Consider the following 15,444-nt stretch of genomic DNA (forward strand, 5'->3'; position numbering starts at 1 on the left):
GATCCTGGTGGCAGGGTTAAAAACAACTAAATGTCAAAGTCCATAAATAAAAAATGAACAAAATAAATAATTTAACACAGTCCAATGAAAAACTCAAATGCAAAACATATCAGAACAAGGTTATCCAAACATTAGGAACACATCAGGAATGCACCATAGAAGGAAAAATAAAGCCAATCTGGAAATCTGAAGGCCACCAGATGACGATAGTCTTGTAGAAGTTTATGGGAAAACGTCTTTCTGTCCTTACCCCTGTAAACACATTTCTGCTGAGATAAAGCTCCACGTAGTCCAGATGAAAAAGAAAAACATGATGTCAAGTGCTGTTAAGAGCATGAAAAATCAACAGCTGCTGGTATAAATCTAGTCATAAAGAAACGTTGGCCAATCAGAAGATTACAAGCAATAAATCAGTGCACAATCCAACATCAACGAAAGATGCAAACACCTTTGATACTGCAGGACAAAATCTCAGTTTCTCTTCATCCAGACACATAAACGGAGCTTCTGAAAATCATTTTACAGAAACTTAAAAAAATACCTAAGGTAAATACTAGGGGTGCAAGGATACACAAAATTCACGGTTCGGTTCGATACTTTGGTGTCACGGTTCGACATTTTTTCGATCCAAAAAAATGTTCATGCCTTTTTAATTTGTCATTTATTAAAATTCTAAATATATATTTTAACTCAAAAGTACGGTTTTTAAATTTAATGTTGATGAAACAACAAAATAATTAAAAAAAAAATAAATCTGATTTCTGATTGAGGAATCACTCATCTTTGGAAAAGAGAGTTTATTACAGAGAAATGGCTCTTTCCAAAATAAAAGCTATACTATACGCTTCTTCTGGGCTATATTCTCAGCAGCATATTAAACATATCAGGTCCCCATAAGGAGAATCATGTGCTAACGGCTGTCTAAATGACTCGGGTAAAGTTTGTAGCATGCGTGCTTGTTGTTTTTGTCTGCTTCCACTTGTCTTTGCACTAGGATGATGTCGGTGTAAATGTGCCGTCATATTCGTTGTGTCCCCACTAGTGCTGTCAGCATTCATCTCGTTAAAATGACGTTAACGCCATAACGCGGCAAATCTCCGTTAACGAGTTACCGCGGATCGCCCCGTGCGTGGGGCTGGACGGCGTCAACACGTTAACAAGCTAACTGCGCTAACGCACCAGTTCCCACCAATTGAGCATTGCGTGGCACATCCAACATACTGTTTTACTTTAGTCCATGACACGCTTACCTTCAGGGTCATACGTCACATGAAAACCAAAATAGTTCCAAAGGCCAGATCTGAATGAGGGTGGGGGAGGTTCAATTTGCCATGTTGCAACGAGCTTAGCTTCTGTCTGTCTGCGCTCAGTGGATCTGCGCTCGACAGTGCAGCCTAGGCGGAGTAGTCAAACGCAGATCCACTGAGCTCTCAACACAGACAGCATCGTCAGAAGAAAAGTTGATAAAATAAATAAAAAAAATTGTATTGTTCGATACATATGCGTACCGAACCGAAAGCACTGTATCGAACGGTTCAATATCGATACGAGTATCGTTGCACCCCTAGTAAATATGTATAGAAAAAACAGGCAAAAGAAAATACTTGTGAACATGTGGACATATGCGCACACACACACTGATGGAAATCCATACAGCTTTGTAACAAGAAAAAACTAGTGACAATCAAGACAGGAAATGAACAACTTTAACTCATCCAAGGAACGTGGACACAGGAATGAACTAATAAAGTAGAGAACACAGAAAAATGAGAAAGAAAGATGAGACTAGCAGCTGAATTGAGTAAAAGAAACCATGGATTTAAGGATATAAGTAGCAAGAATAAAGACAAAGTACAAGGAAGAAAAATAAAGTCAAAACAGGAATCATGCCTGAGCCTATAGTCACAAACAGACAACACATAAACACTAAGAAAATACAAAAGAACCCAATAAACCAAAATACAAAAATCTCCAAACACAGGGAAAGACCAGATATGATGACAAGGATGAACAAAATAACACGTAGAAGCATTTTAACTGCAGCGACGTGATGCGGCCGCTGTTTGCATATGCTTGATGCAACAGTGCATGCAGGCTTGAATTAGACAATTGAATTTAGATCCTTTGTGTGAGAGAATAATGATATTTAGTTTCTCTTTTGTTGATCTATTGCTTCAATACCATCTGGATTACTCGCCTAATCTCCTGTTTGCTTTCCTAATTATCCAGTCAGGTCACACACCTGAATTAATTCATTAAAAGTTCCACCTCTAGCATTTTCTCTTGATTCGAACCCCAGCGGAGACTTGCTGAGTTCACTAAAGGTCAGTTATTTAACTGTTTTAATAACTAGCCCTATAATCGATTCCACAGCCTACGTTCTTCTGTGCGTGAGCTCCCAAAATCAGCTGCTTTGAACAAATTCAGCCATCCAATATGTGCTGAGAGAAAGATTATTCTGTGAAGCCAAAGAACAGCAGCTTTTTGTGCAATGCTACAGAAATCTCATCAAATCTGGTCCAGAGGGACAGAGAAAGAGAAGAAACGGTGCAATGGGCACTGCCAATTATCTCGTTGGTAGTGTTGTTTATGTAATAGTAAATGTGTTTATTTCAGAAAGTTAAGCAAAAACAGAAACACATGAGGGTGATGGAAAATGTTTTGAAAAGATCCTGTCACCATCCGTGAGGCTCATTTGTCTCTGTTGCATGGCGGTGACAGGTGTAGAAAGAGAGGCATACATAGTAAAAGACAGGCGGAGGGAAGTTGATGCAGAGCCGGCTGACACTTGAAAGAAGATCAGAATCAGCCACATAACTTCTTCCTGCTTTAATACGGGCCCACACATCTACGCCGCATGTGCACAGACACCTCCGAGATGTGACAGACTATCGTCTAGCGGCGGGACACGCGAGGAACACAAAACCTTAACAAAAGGAATCAAAGAGGATGAGGACGTGTAATTTGTTTTTATAAGAACTACAAGGACAAGGAAGAGGGACAGAGTGTAACAACTGACTTGCGAACGTGTGTGTGCGTGCGTGCGTGTGTTTGGAGGGCTGGCATAACTTGAGACAGAAGTGCTTCTTATCCACTGAGTTCTGTAAACAAGGAAAAACCAGCGAACAAATACCATAAAGTGAGTGATACACAGATAAACAGCAGTGCAGCTGGAAAGATTTTGGCTCGGGATTTACTCTGCGCACTCACACGCGCAGAAAAACACACACCTTAAACAGTTATGGTTTATTTTTGAATTAAAATCTGGTTTAAAGTGCGTACATGCTTTAGGGCAACAGAGATTATCCGCGAACAGTCGATTATCTGTTGGAAATTAGCATCTTTGCCTGCATGTGTTTAGAAAAGTCTGTTAGTGTTAAGTCCTTAAGCGCCTCATTTAAATTCTTCAAATGTACTAGGTGGGACTCACACAGACAGATGTCTCCTGGGATTATGCAAAATGGTCAGAACCTCGCTGTAAATCTGCAGTCTAGTCAGATGCTTTCCACCCAGCAGGCAAAGCCATATTAAATATTCCCGTGTACATTATTTCAGAGAGGAAAAATGAGTAATAGAATAATCCCTCATCATCGCTTTAGAGCCCGACTCTACGTTTGTCACGAATCCGAAACAATACCTGTCTGCGGAAGAGGGAACCAAAAATATACCGCGCACATTTCTGTTCCTGTGATGAGGAAGGCAGGTGAGGAGGCTGGAAAGAAAGAGCTCATTTCAAGCATCAAATGATGTTTGAGAGGTAGATCCTGTGATAGCAGGCAAAAATGCATGGTACTTCATTTGGAATAGATTTGTAAAAGTGCCCAGTGATGTTTCACCACATGAATATTGATGTAGTGAAACTTTGCTCTTCATCCAGTCGAGTGTTTCAGTGATTTGAGCAAATTCTTTTTATTCTAAAAGCGTTCGCATCAGGACCATTTCAGTCAAACCTAAACTGTTAATCCATCCGCATCCGGACCTCCCTGCCCTTCAATGCACATGTCAGAGTCAGACTACTGATGCTCGCTTAAAGTATTAATATTAAAGATAGAAACTCTATAGAAAAAAAATAAGTGAAGGTAAGTAAAACTAAGGCACTCGAGTGTCATGTTAAATTAAAATTGAATATTCCAAAGTTAAAACAATACTAGCTACAGTATAGAAAAGATATTACAAGCGATGTGGAAATGTGGAAAGTCAAATCAAAGCAACAAGATTCCCTCACAGAACAGAGATGGCATCAATAATAACAGACATGACAGATAAATGGAGAAATAACATGAAAAGGAGGAGCTGGGAGGCAGGTTGAACCATTTTGAACAGGTTGCCTCATAAGATGTTTGCCAGTTGGATGCTTAGAAGAGCATCAGGTGAACCATCAGATAATGCCGGCTGGCACCGACATCAGCTGGTATTCACGGATTTGCAGCTGAGCTTGAACTTGAGGCCTGCCAGAGCAAAAACCATATGCTCAGTTTTATATACATTAGATGACTGGTGGGAAAAATCTCAGCCTAAAGCAACAATAACTACAATATTTCTTTCTTGGCTCAGAAAAATGTTCTTTGAGTGCAATCTCAAGTTTTCACACATGGTGTATATATATAACCCTGAACTTTTCTAGACATTACCTGATGGAACTGCATGCGACAAGCAAACATTATCTCACCTACTTATGTCCAGCAGTTCTGATGTGAGAGCAGCTCTGGTACAGGTTCTGTGTATTTACAGTGAGTGAGTGGTCATCACGTGGCTCTAAAAGGACAGCGGTCTTGACTAAATTAGTATTTCCACTAAAAATGTGCATGAAGCTGACTTTCTCCTCCTGTGTGCTACATGTGATAAGCCTCGAAAAATATTCTTGTGAGTCTGCTGATAGGTGTCTGAAGTCACGTGTGCAACATTTTAACTAAGGAGGTTAGCATGTGTGCAGGTAATCACCACAAAACAAAATTGCACTGCTCCTAACAGTGTGGGACACTTTTTTCTTGTCTTTGTATAATGTCACTGAGAGGATATGCTCAGTGTGGTCTGTGTGTGCACAGCAGCACCACCCACCTGATGCCACACCAAACCTTTTGTTTGTTGAAGGGCAGCCAGTCAGAAGAAAGAAACTTAAGAGGAAAGGAGCTGAAACAGCTTGTTCCAGACAGAAGCTGAAGTGTCAGCTTCTGTCTGGAAGCTGCACCAAGATGCAATTATTTTGAATCTTGAATCATGCAAAGATACTTTTAGTGGGAAACATAAAGAAAATATGGAAATGATCATCATAGGACTAGTTTAATTTAGTGCTGCCTAAATAAATCAATAAAAATACATTTTTTAGCGTTATTAGTGTATCATGCCATGTTTTTGTCCTTCCTGCCCCCTGTTAGCATGTAATGACATGACATGATGCTCATGACAAACACTGTGTTTATGTCTGTTGGCTTCATCCTCAACCCCCTTTTTCTTTTTCTGTTCCTCGTTCTTCTTCTCCTTTCACCAACCTGGCCTTCACCCCCTGCCCACTCCAACACAATACACACAGATAATAATGTGAATAATATTGTAAAATAAATAAATAAATACGGCAAAAAGAGTAATAAGAGGAAGCCTATAGAAAGCCTACAATGCTCCTCTTGGGTAAGCATTCAGACCATGATTTTCTTGGTTGTGCCTCAGATTTGTACTTGGATTTATCGTATGCTTTCCATCATTGTGTGTGAGCTACAGCTCAGTTCTGTGCTGAAATAGCTACACGTTGAAGGTGAGCAAAGGTGAACTTTGTTATAACATGATGCACTCCAATAAAAAAGAAAAAAATTCAGTCTTCATCTTCATCTTGTGTTCTCCACTTTATTTTTCAGTTCAGTTCATTTCTGTCTTGATTGTCGTCACTTGTTTCTCGTTGCCCTGCTGTATCCACTACCCTGGTTTGCCATCCGTGTATGTGAGTGTAGTTAGATGATTTGGTTACACTCAGCTTTGAAAAATTTGCTGTAGTGTTTTAAGTTTTGTGGAAAATGTTACACCACAAAGGTTACAGCCAGATTTTCATGAAGTTATTATTCTATAAAAAATATGATGTGAACTTTGACCTCTGTCTGGGATTTATACCAACCTTTTTGCTTTTGTTTTGTTGTTTTTACAATGAATAAATGCTTTCTGTTGAAGTATGAGCAAAATAAAACAAACAGTTGGTCATTGGAAATAAACAACAAAAGCGTAGAATATGATCCTAGCGAGTTTTATAAACAGCATCTTTTTCTTTTCTTGTTTTTTTTCCTTTCCTGTCTGATCATTTGTCTGAAATATTCTCCGTCTCTTTTTGGTAGTTTGCGCACTCGGTAGCCTCTAATTTTACGGCTGTACTTCATGTTCAACAGAGATATAAAAAGAGCAGCAGGCATTTCAATGCATCTGATTGGTGCTGAAAGGACCTTTTAATATGAGCACCTCTGCCAAGTATTCGACGGCAGTAGCATAATACAGAGAATGTGAGGAGGTTGGCATAACAAAGAAGGAAGCAGTGTTGAAATATGACACTGGTCAAACTGGTTATTTGTGCCTGAGTGGAGCCATGGAAATGAAGCTCTGATGCGGCACCTCGGAGATGTCTGTCAAACCGCGTAGAGCATGCGATTCTCCACAAAGCATTTAAAGAGCGGCAGCAGAGAATGACGTCTCAGTTGTTTTGTTTGAAATATCGATCTTCAAACTTTCCATTCTGTCACTGAATAGCTCAAGAAGACCATATTGCAATTATCCGGGTGTTATCATTGCCTGACCTCAACAGTCTACTGTCACTGAGTAATTTGATTGCTGTCTTGTTATGGTGTTAATAACTCATTCTAGTCTTTAATATATTATTGGCAGTAGCAATATTGATATTAACAACATTAATAAAATATCACCCTCAAGTTGTGACTGAGATGACAAAAATCTTTTGCTTTTCTCTCCTCATTCACAACCTCCTTCGGCCACCCACTCACTCCTCCTCCTCCTCCTTCCCTCTCCTTCCTCGCCTCCACTGTGTGTATCCACATTCTTGAGCCTATATGAGACGTACAAACACATTTATCACATTGCCCTAGCTCCTAGCTATGGCCTGCCGCTGCCTCCTCCATCCTTTCAAGCGTGTGTGTGAATGCGTTCGTGTGTGCACTCACGTCGGGGGAGGCTGTGCTTTAGTTTACCCATGTGAAGGTATTCTGTTTACACAGAAGCCATGTTTTATGTATAAAAGGCATGGAAATGTTGCAGCTGCATTGAGCATGTCTAAGCTGATCAGCAACGTGTGCAGTGAAAGTGTGCATGTGTTAGCGTGAAAGTCAGCTTGGGTCAACAGATCTTTATGAGGTCTAGACAAAAAGGTTGCATGAGCCTCATCGGATTCATTACACACACACACACACACACACGCACACACGCACAGATGCACTCGACCCCTTCATATCAGGTCATTCCAATCACACGTCTGGATTCACAGTTTCTATGAAGTAACCTTGGTAGCGTTACTGTAGATTTCTATGAAGCTCTGGTGCAATGAGCTGTTGAACTCAGCTTGCTTTATGTTTTCAGTCGCCAAACAACTTCCCCACACACAAGCTAGGAAATTAATACGCTGTTTTCTCCTTGTCTACGTTCTCTGAAAATAATGAGGCTGCTGGTTCCCATGATGCCTGAATGGCCCGGTCCTCCTTCCCTCACATAGAAAACCGGCTCATTACAGCTTAAGCGGACATGAACGCCTTGATATACACGCACACACATACACACTCACTGACTTCACCTCATGCTGATTTAGCAGCACATACCATCTGTCTAGAATGATTAACCTTTCCATCAATCACTGGACTCTCCATTATCCAAACACACATTTACAAAGCAGGCACTCGCCGATTCTCACTCGCACTTAGTGAGAGCATCAACAAATTCATGAAACAGATGAAATAAGAAATTCCAGTTTTTATCCTCAATGTTTTTTGTGCCAGAAACTGAGGCGTGTATAGATTTTTCAAAAAACATAAATAGACGGATCCCTCCCAGCCCCAGTAAGATGTTTGTTCAAGCAGCTTAAGTGACTGGCGTGGTTATGGCAGCGCTCCTACATGGAGCTTTGCAGATTATCGTCTACGTGTTGTAGCTGTGTATTGTCACCAGGGGACATTGGCAACTTTTGTTTGTGGTCGCACTACTTTTGTTCCTTTAGCTACTCACGGAGAACATACGTAACACTTCTTCATTATGAAGTGAGCGTAAGAAGCCATTAAAAATGTTAACTGCAGCCATTGGCTTTTATCCTTCCTTCTCTCACCCCAATTGGTTGCTGCAGATGGCCCCGCCCCTCCCTGAGCCTGGTTCTGCTGGAGGTTTCTTCCCGTTAAAAGGGAGTTTTTCCTTCCCACTGTTGCCAAAGTGCTTGCTCATAGGAGGTCATGTGATTGTTGGGTTTTTCTCTGTATGTATTATTGTGGGCTCTACCTTGCAATATAAAGCACCTTGAGGCGACTGTTGTTGTGATTTGGCGCTATATAAATAAAACTGAATTGAAATGAATTGAATTGCATTGATGTGCTTTGATGAATGTTTTATACCTGTCAGCGTGCTGTCACTCCTTTTTCAATTCAAGCCAACTTTTCAACAAATCAGTATTTTTACCTCCCTGTAGTGTCATCACCATCAAGCTGATGAACTGTCCACAATCACTCTGTGTTGGTTGCACACCCAACAATCACTCACTCTGTATGGAATGAAATAGTGAAACTGATAACAATGAATTCTGTGTTAATTCGACCCCTTTTAATGTGACAGCACCTTCCAGTGGCCACAGGAAGCATTTCACACATATATTAAAGAACAGATATGGTGTATTTAATGATACAGTTATGTAACCTCAAATACTGTAGCTGGGTTCTTGGGAGTATGTTTGGAAAATGACATAGTTTTTGTAGGTTTTGTCGCTGTGTGTCACCACAGTGGATCTTAAGTTAAACAATCAAGATGTGGTTGAAATCCAAACTTTTGGCTTTAGTTCAAAAATAATGCTTTATGCTTTAAAATAATAATAATAATAAAAACGTTTTGGAATTACAGCCAGTTTTATATCCAGTCCCTCATTCTCAGAGGATCGAAAGTAACAGGACAATTGTTTGATGAACAGTTTCATGACTACCAGAGCTCCAAATTCAACTCTTTGAATCAACTCCAGATCTTTTATTTGCCTAATTTGCTGTGATCTACTGAAGGAACAGGCCTCACTTGGCCATGAAGCTATTGTATCAGTCAATTGTCCAATTATTTTTGAGCCTCTGAAATGTGGGACGTGTATAAAAATGGCTTTAATTCATGAACAGTTCATGCAGCACTTTGATTAAACCCTTTGAATTAAAGTTGAAAGTCTGCCACATGGTGAGTGTTTGACCTAAAATCCACTGTGGTGATGTACAGGAGAAAAAAACCTAAAAACTCTGGGTTCCTAAGGGTGGATAAAATATTGGACATTATCATGAGAGTTGTTAGGTCAAGTCAGCAGTCCATAGGCCTGCAAGACAGGACTGTGTCAAGGCAAAGATCTGGGGATCGATACAAGACAATACTTTAAGCATTGAAAGGAATTTCTAACAAAGTTACTTTGAACAGAAGAAGTGTGAAGCAACCAACAGTCAAACTGAAAACCCAGTCAAAATGAGTAATAAGGGATGGATGAGAGCCATACTGTGGTTCCTTGTTGGCTATAGGAGAACCTTCTACAAGGACAGCCTTCAGTGCAGCACCAATTATACCTTAATGGTGGAGTGGCCAGATGGACTTCATTCCTCACTAACAGGCACATCACAACATGCTGGGAGTTTTGCCAGAGGCCACCTGAACGACAACTAGAAGGGGAAATTGGTCTGATGAAATGATGATTCAACCATTTGGCCGCAATTTCCAGCGGCATGTTTAGAGGAAACTAGGCGCTGAGCATCACCTCATTAATACCACCCCTACAGTCAAACACGGCAGTGGAGGCATCAAGCTGTGGGGGACAGGAACTAGAAGACTATAAATGGGATATTTTCTCTCTGTTTCCTTGTCTGTTTGTGTGTTAGCAGAAATATGCAACAAATCCCAGGTTGGTTTTTCATAAACTATCCTTGCAAAAGGTGACAAGGAAAGCACACATGGACAGAGAGAGACACACAGTGGCACACACTAGAAGACACAACGGTGAAAAGAAAAAGCAGGGACAGGGCTCAGACTTTGAAAATGTGCCAGGATAAACCTGATTCGTTCAAAACAATCACAAATACCATTCAGTATGAACAGGCTGTACCTCAGTGGCAGGTCTGCAGTGTTTACATCAAAATACCTTCTAGAAACATCTTCAGAATCTGAGGATGGTTACTAGGAAGATATGTCAGTCAGTCTGATCGAATCAATTAAGTTATCAATCAAGAGTAAGAAAACTTCTAGGAAATATGAAATGTTTCCAGGTAATTTAACTTTCTCGAATGAGTTCAGATTGTTCAAATTAAGCTCTGTTTAACCACATGTTTATTCTTACACACAGAGACAGAGTATTTGATCCATTGTGCTGTTGTGCCATTGAGACTGTTCTGCAGATTTGCTTTGGAAATTTCACCAGCAGTTTAGTCCAGAACGGGCAGCGATGCACTATTCGAATTTTAAGAAAGACGAACTGCTTCATACTTAAGACAAGACTGAATTTAAAGCACCCAGCAGAGCTGATGAAGGATGCTGCTGGAATTTTCTTGATCTGAGAGTTTAAAAATGTTTGATTGCACTGTCAAAGGAGCCCAGCGCGGGCTTTTTATGTAAAACTACAAATATTTCATCAGCCAGGATGACAAAGTAGAGCAACATTAGAGGAAACAACAACCAAAAAAAAAAAAAACACGGGCAAACCAGATGCGACACAGATGATTTGATCTGTGCCTGTATCAGCGGGAAACGTGATACACATATCAGTGCTGTTGTCACTTTGTATCCTGTTTAAAGTGCAACAGCTAAGTATTTGAGCAATCGATCCAGCTGAGATTGTTAAATAACAACTGAAGGTTCACTATGTTCAGTAATTGTGATCTTCTTTATTACATGGTAACCTGAAGATCTTATTAATGTACCAGGGGTTCAAACAAAACAGCTGTTTTAGATAGAAAAGGTGAAAAACAAAAGTGCAAACTCTGTCGAGTGAAAGCTCGGCAGAGAATTTATCGTCCAGCTGTGTGCAGTTTACTGGCAATGTGTTACATGATTACTGGATAATAAAACTCCAAGTTGCAAGCAAGCAAAACTGTTTACTGCAACTTTGGACCAAGCACTAAAGATTACAGATGAGTTAATGGCAGCGAGGCAGCTGCAGCGGCTGTGTCCGAGCTCCGGGGCAAAGTTGATGGAGGTGCATTATGACAAAAAAAGGTGGGACGAAATTGTTAAGATCCAATATTGAAGCCAAATTGCAGGACCTGGACTGCAATCTTACAGTCACAAAACAGAGAAAGTCTTACTGAATTTAGGATGGATAAATAAAATCAGCAAAGTTGCCCACAGCACTTCTGCTGTTAAATTCTATCATCTGCACCAGGTGAATTATTGCAGCACACCGCTTTTTTTTTCTTCTTTGAAGCAGAGAAAGTTTTCACCTTTGCCTGTTATCCACTTAGTGTGTCTTGGTGAGCCAATAGCTACTTATCAAATCAACCCAAGTGCACTGTCATCTTGATAACTCATGTTGTTTTCATGTTTTTAGTACCAAAGAAGAGTCTTGAGATCACGAATGCCTCTCACTGAACAGATATCATCCAAGAAAAGAAAAAAATGACCTTCTTTCAGAAGCTAGCAGCTCTTCCTGTTTTTTTTTCCTGCAGAATTGCACTACTTTAAATCTATAATTAATTTTACCAGCATTTGGCCCACAACAATATCCTGTGACAGGTGGACCCAGAGACTTTAATCATAATACATAATCCACTTTGTTCACGGCATCTGCATTTGCTGACTTTCCCTTTTTTTGAAGAATTACTAACTACTGCCAAGTCTGAGCAAATAACAACAGTGTTTGGAAATAAGCCAGACAAATTGTAGCAGGGCAACAGACCATCGGTCCCAATTTGGGTCATGCACTTTCATTTTCAAATCCTTTGCACATGGATATTGTTTTTGTCCCTCACTCTGGGCACTTAGCATTGTGTATGTGGGTATATCCCCACATACACAAACTAAGGGTGATTAGCCAGCATTTACAAACGACTCTATAAAGGCATTTATTGTTGATAAAATGAAGGAGTAACTGTGCCTCTTTATATCAAGGAAGTAAAATTATATTTGCATGAAATTTAGAGTTCCAGTGAAACAAGACGTTTTGTGCTGAGAGCAGGGGAAGCTTTGCTTAAAAGTATGTTCAGTTACACAATATTATATTCTCATTTTGTCATCGAGCTTCTTGTAAAATATTGACAATATACCTTTTAATAAGGAGGGATCGTTTGGAAGGCTAGGATGGTGGTGTTGAGGTAAAGACTTTGGATCAGAGTTTGGATGACACACATCCAGCCTGAACAGTCCAAATGTACCAATACAGAGCCTGAAATGCACAGTGACAGATCGCAGTGGATTTAAAGAACAGGGAAAAGGGGCAGGTTGGCTTAAACTGGCAGAGTGGTCATTGGGCAAGAGAGATTTTGAACAAGGTTATTATGAGAGTGTAGGAAAAAGTGGCAAAGAAAGTGTAGCAGCAGCAACAACGGCCAATATAAGCAAGAGGAATAACGACTAAATGAGAGCGGTTAGATCTGTCATTTCTTTATATTTTGCTTCCAAGAAGCCAGACTTTCTTGTAATTTTTTATGTGGTCTTGAGCGTTCTCCAGGTCTTCTGAAGGTCATTTTCTTTTGGGCTTTAGCTACCTTTTCCACACAATTTTAGTTTAGTCCTTGTATCTGACCATTTCAAGCAGATTTCCTTCAGCAAAGATGACCTGGGAGATGGATCTGGCTGTTCAGTTTGGCCACTGTGTTCACTAAAGCCCCATCAGAAATAGTCTCAGTAGAAGGGTGGTTGTCAAGTCAGTCTTAAGGAAGGAAAAAAGGGAGAAAAGGCTGAGGTATGCCAAATGGCATACAAACTGGACCCAAAATAAGTCAAAATGATCCCACACTGCTTTAATAACATTGAGGTGCAGGCTCAGAAAAGGGCAATCCACAGCTGATGTATGCTTTTACAACACTAGCAGTTTTTTGGGGATCACTGTCATGCTGAAAAATGAAGCTGTTCCAAATCAGATGTTTTCCAGGTTGAATTAGATGGTGGACCAAACTCTGATGGTACTTCAACAAGTTCCCCAACAGCAGTTTCTGTGGCTTCTTTTCCAGTTTCCTCAAAATTTTAAGTGCAAACTGCACACCATGCTATGATAGATGCAACAAAAGAAGTGGCAACAAATTATGTGCATTTACAACTGACTAATAAAAAAAGAGCCTAAAGATACAATTAAATACAATTTTGCTAAGTCATCTGTCATGTGTAGACACAACACTGATTCATACTTTTAGTCAGGTGCATTTTATGTTTCAATAATTCACAGGTCAGTGTTAACGGTCAGGTACAACGACTGAAGTGAAAATGATTGTAAATCAGTCCCATGTCCAAAGAAAAACTTTGAAAGACCTCCAGGAAGCCTGGAGAACTACTGCTCAAGACCACTTTCTATAAAATTACAAGAATGTCTGGCTCCCTGAAGCCTTCTGCACAGTATCAAAACTGAATGCCAGTTATGCATAGTTGAAAGAGAAAAACAAAGTTTGTACCATGGTGTGCCATTATTTCCATCATTTATCTCAATTTCTGTCCCCACCATCACAGCAGAGGTCGCCTCTCCATCAGTCGGCACGTCAGCAACCAGGAAAGCAGGTGAGCCGCATTTCCATTACGTCCGACCTCCCAGCTCACCAGTGTGTGCCACACAGTAACACACACAAAGCAAACAGCAGCCAGCAGGCACTCCTGGCACAGTCGCACAGATTCTTTTAACCACGTGTTTGTCAGAAGGTGAAAAGAGATTGGGGTGCTTGTGTGAGCGCTCAGCGGACACACTGCTGTTGCTTCTATAATATTTTCCACTTGGCTGCATGTATCAAGACAGGAAGGAAATTAACAGCTTGAGGTGTCTGAGTGATGCTGCTTCAGCTGCCGCTAGCTGTGTGTGTGTGTGTGTGTGTGTGTGTGTGTGTGTGTGTGTGTGTGTGTGTGTGTGTGTGTGTGTGTGTGTGTGTGTGTGTGTGTGTGCACCTAAGTGAGAGAGACAGATAGAACTAGAAAGCGAGGGAGAAAAAGAGGAAGAGAGAGAAAGATGCTTTCCTCCATGACTTATGGTATGTGGCCCGGGTCATTTGTCTGGTGAAGTTCTAATGCCAAACTTTGCAAAAGTTTTCAGACAGGCCATAACACGGTCCACCTACCAGAGCACATAAGCTCTATTACTAAGAAATTCCTCTCTCGCTCTCACTCACTCTCTCAGCGTAGAGGTCCCATATTTTATTGCATGCTCTGAAGACAACAGATAACTACCGCAGAGTTTCTTGTTTGGGGAAAATAAAAAAAAATAAAAAATGCCATCCACTTTGAGAGAAGTCTGGAGCCTGTCTTCTTGAGAAATATTAAATTGATCCCCAAACACACCTGTTTTTGAGCATTAGTCCCAAACAGATGTATTCTTAGAGAAATAAATCTGAAGAAAATCAATTTTATTGGAGTGCTAAATTCTCACCGCACAGGCTTGATAAGTGGCTCTGGAAAGTTTGTTGCTTGCTACTTGGTGAAGCTTTCCGGGTCTTTATAACTCCACACAGTTGATGTTTTTAGTGTGTTTAATGAATGCATTTCACACATGATTTTACCAATGTTTTATGGCGGTTTTTGTGTGCACACATTAGTACACCTTGGCCTGTGTATGTGTGCACATTTTTGACAGTCTGGATGGAAATACATTCATTGTTATCGGTCACAATTTAACCAGAGTTGCTACGCTCATATTAGTACATGCTTGAGAAATAAACCAGCATGTTTAGGATGGCAGGAGAAACCAGAACTCCAAGAACTGAGCCAAATTTTTGCATAAATTGCTTTTGGTTTGAACTGTTCCTTTAATCTGTTTAAGTCGATCCTTACATGGTTTCTAATAGCAATCAAGAGGGATGGAAAAAAAGTTGCTCAACCGCTCATGTGACAAGACAGAAAAAAACATAAATGCACAGATCAAAAAATAATGACTTATGATTCAATTTCTGCTCTAACTGCAGTCAAAGCAACCCTACCACACCTGTCGTTCTCTGCAAAAAGGAGAGCTACAAACTTTTCGGTGCAGCATTCAGCAAGTTTTGAGACACCAAGTACCAGATGATTGAAAATATAGATTTTCAGTAGAGCACTCCTTAAACACTCCCTGAAGAATAAGAGGTC

The 15,444-nt window shown here is 40.3% G+C and overlaps 1 protein-coding gene across 2 annotated transcripts in view; it reads left to right on the forward strand.

The window, feature by feature from the left end:
• Nucleotides 1-15,444, forward strand: part of LOC101471157 (protein ELFN1) — a 130,683-nt gene that overhangs the window by 95,524 nt on the left and 19,715 nt on the right. The window contains exon 3 of one of the 2 annotated variants that reach the window (XM_012924078.3): nt 13,849-13,896. The exons of the other annotated variant lie outside the window; for it this stretch is intronic. The gene's annotated coding sequence lies outside the window, so the exon portion shown is untranslated. The remainder of the gene's footprint in view (nt 1-13,848; nt 13,897-15,444) is intronic. 2 annotated transcript variants of the gene reach the window in all.

This window comes from Maylandia zebra, linkage group LG6 (genome assembly GCF_041146795.1).
Source record: "Maylandia zebra isolate NMK-2024a linkage group LG6, Mzebra_GT3a, whole genome shotgun sequence".
In the NCBI taxonomy this organism is placed as follows: domain Eukaryota; kingdom Metazoa; phylum Chordata; class Actinopteri; order Cichliformes; family Cichlidae; genus Maylandia; species Maylandia zebra.